Source organism: Bubalus bubalis, chromosome 3 (genome assembly GCF_019923935.1).
Source record: "Bubalus bubalis isolate 160015118507 breed Murrah chromosome 3, NDDB_SH_1, whole genome shotgun sequence".
NCBI lineage: Eukaryota > Metazoa > Chordata > Mammalia > Artiodactyla > Bovidae > Bubalus > Bubalus bubalis.
The window spans coordinates 29,976,285-29,980,098 of record NC_059159.1 but is presented as its reverse complement, the minus strand read 5'-3'; positions in this window follow the sequence as shown (position 1 = coordinate 29,980,098).

Sequence of the window (3,814 nt, the reverse complement as noted above, 5' to 3'; positions counted from 1 at the left end):
CACAGTTGCATATGACTTCGGTGTTCCGATGTACTGCAGTATATTTAAGCAGTCGTTTAATGATGGACACTCAGGTTTTTTGTAAAAAGAGGTAAGAAAAAGAAGCATAGATTAGGGTTGGACAAGTAGAAAAATAGGAAGAAGGTGGATTGATAACCAAATACATCTATATTTACATGTGGTATAAATGGAATAAATACTTCAAGTCAAAGACAAAGATTGTCAAACTGGGTTTTTGAGAAATTACTCTGTTTAAAAGAGATGAAGTTTAAGGACACAAAAAAGTAGAAAGTAAGAGTATGGAAAAAAGATATACAGTGTAAACACTAATCAAAAGAAAGTTAGTGTCTTGATATTAATATCAGACAAAAGAGATTTTAAGCCAGGAAGCATCGCTAGAATTGAGCAAAATTCATAATGACTGAAGGGTTAATCAACCAGAAAGATAAAAATTCTGACTTTGAAATTCACTTAATAATTTAACTCGAAATACATAAAGCAACAACTGTCAAAACTTAGAAAAGAAATAAAAGCTCAATCATAATGTGATGATGTGACATATGTCTGTCAGTCACTGGTAAAATAAGCAGATAAAGATCAGTAATTATATTAGCAATTTAAAGAATATGATGTTCCTGCTCCAACAATTGCATGATTTGTTTTCATTTAAATCCTTCTAAGCTGTTTGAAATTTTTGGTGCCATGGAAATATATTTCTTTTATAAAAACAAAAGGTGAACATAATTCATATGAATTACTCTAGTATCAGAGGTGCAAACTATTAATGCTTAAAGTTTCCTTTGGGTGAAATAAGGAGTTAAGGATTTCCCCCCCCACCTTGCAACTTTTCACTCTGTTCAGCTTTTTCAGACTTTACTTTCTAACCTAGCCTTCCCTGCCACACATACATCTTTTATAGTCCCTTTTGCATTAGGGCTTCCCTGGTGGCTTGGACAGTAAAGAATCTGCCTGAACTGCAGGAGACCTGGGTTTGATCTCTGTCTCAGGAAGATTCCCTGGAGAAGGGAAAGGCAACCCACTCCAGCATTCTTGCCTGGAGAATTCCATGGACAGACAAGCCTGGTGGGCTACAGTCCACTGGGTTGCAAAAACTTGAACACAACTGAAGGAGTAACACTTTGCATTATTTTAATTAAAAACCTCTGTTGAAAACTACAGTGAAGAATGTAACCAATGCCAGTGTTTACTCTGTCTTGTCAATTCTTAACCCTCCAGATTTGCCTGATTTCTTGTTTTGTTGTTAAGAAATAAGACATTAGAGAATTCCCTGGCAGTCCAGTGGTTAAGACTCTACATTTCCACTGCAGGGGGCATGAATTCAATCCCTGGTTGGGGAATGAAGATCCCACATGCCATGCAGGGCAGCAAAAAACAATAAATTAAAAAAAAAAAAAAAAACAACATTAGAAGTAGGCTCTCTCAGGACTTCCCTGGTGGTCCTGTAGTTGAGACTTCACCTTTCAATGCAGGGAGTATGGGTTTGATCTCTGGTTGGGGAGCTAAGATCCCACATGCCTTGAAGTCAAAAAACCGAAACATGAAACAAGCAATATTGTAACAAATTCAATAAAGACTTTAAAAATGGTCCACATCAAAAAAAAAAAAAAAAAAAAAGGAAGTAGGCTCTCCCTGCCCACTGATTTCCAGGCTGGCAGCCTGACTTCTCTTAAAATTGTAAATTGTGGGGGTACCAGTGAAGCCCAAGACAAGAAAACTTAAGGCAATGAGATTGCCCAGTTGTCACCAACCCTCCCGAGTCTGGCCCAAAAAGGGTGCTTTGAGCTAATAAGAGACCCATCTCAGTTCAGAAGCAAAGGAGGATTTTTTTCCTCGGGTCAGAGGGTGGAGAGGACAAGATTTTCTGACATGCTGGTCAGGTGATGGTGGGGCTGCTTCATAGAGTCTCCAGGGTGGGGAGGGGGCGAGGCTCTCTGTTTACCACCCAGGTCTGCAGGCCCAGCGCAGCGACTCTGCACACAGCCCGCTGCCGCCATCTTGGATTGAGTGTTGTGTGCAGTCTCTGCACACAGCTCACTGCCTCCATGTTGGGTTGAGTGTCCAGCCGGGCTTCTGTTTACAGCCTGTAGCTGAGGTGCCAGGGCAGCCATGCCCCCACGGGGAGCTCTGGGCCGAAGACACGGGTATGAGGCCTCTGCATGCAGCCTCCAGTAAGCTGGAGCAACCAGACTCAGTACAGACAAAAAGCAAGGTAAGACTTTATTTTATTACCCAGATTCTATTTTTATTTCTCCAAAACTGTTTATGGGCTTTGCTGGTGACACAAAGCCTTGAAGGTGGTTGAAGCATAAGCCTTGTCAGTGCAAATAGGTGATAAACAGTCTATAATAGGAATACAAAAGGGTTTTATTTGAGAGAGCTGAGGGCTGTGGCCCAGGAGAAGGCCTCTGAGTGGCTCTGAGGACCTGCTCTGGAGAAGCAGGGTTTTCAGCACAGGTTTGTGGCTTGTCAGAACAACAGTCAAACCTGACAGGGGTACATTCCGTCAGGGTTTCCAAAAAAACAGTTAAGTATCTGGGACTTCTCGGCAGTCCAGTGATTATGACTCAGCACTTTCACCATGGGGGCTTGGGTTCAATCCCTGGTCAGGAAACTAAGATGCCAGAAGCCAAGAGGGAAAAAAAAGAAAAACTAAACAACTAAAACAGACCAGCACCTACGCAGCGGATCAGTATAGCCTTGGGAACCAGGAAGGGAGTCTGGTCAAGGAAGGAGTCCCAGCATTGCCGTCCGAGTAAGGGGAAGCATTTCATCCTTATTTTTAACATAGACATTCTTTGCTTCTGGTCAGTGCACCTTTTCTTTATTATTATGATTTTTTAATATTATTTATTTGGCTGTGCTGGGTCTTGGGCTTCCCCAAGTGACTCAGCAGTAAAGAATCCGCCTGCAATGCAGGAGATGAGGTTCAATCCCTGCGTCAAGAGGATCCTATATTCTTGCCTAGAGAATCCTATGGACAGAGGGGCCTGGCAGGCTACAGTCCATGGGGTCCCAAAGAGTCGGACACGACTGAAGTGACTGAACATGCACACCGGGTCTTGGTTGCAGCATGTGGGATCTTTTAATTTTGGAGTGTGGGACCTTCCCTTTAGTTTCGGCATGCAGAATCTTTGGCTATGGCATGTGAACTCTTAGTTGCGGCATGTGGGCTCTAGTTCCCTGACCAGGGATTGAAGCCATGCCCCCTGCATTGGGAGAATGGAGTCTTAGCCACTGGACCACCAGGGAAGTCCTTGCACCCTTTAATGGTTAAAGCAGGTGTATGATGCAGGCTGTTTTAGCTAACATAAAGTTCAAGTTGACTCATATATAACCAGACTGACTTCCCTGAACCTCAGTATGTAAAAGCTTTCCTCTCCTTCTCATCAAAGAAGAGTGGGATCAGGAATAGCTGTTCCTTTAAAAATGGTGATGAACTTCTAAGCAGGATATTGGTTGCAATTAAGATGAAAGGAATGGCCTGGGGCCTTAGACAGTGGCTGCTTGCCTCTGACTCACAGTGTTGAAAAGAATCTTCTAGAGAACCTCCTTCTAGCAGCTGCAAGAGAGGCAGCCTGTGAATCAATGGAGAGTCGGGTCAGAAATGTGAAGCCAGTCCTTATAGCTGGGGAGCAGCTTCCCACCCCCACACTGGTGGGAGCAGGACTGAAGAAGGTGGGTGTCCACAGGTGACAGGCATTCTCTGCAGTGTCACCTGGCTAATCCTGGTTCCCTCTTATCCTTCTTATCTGCTTGTACCATGACAGTCCCTCGCCCCCACCACCAGCCCCAC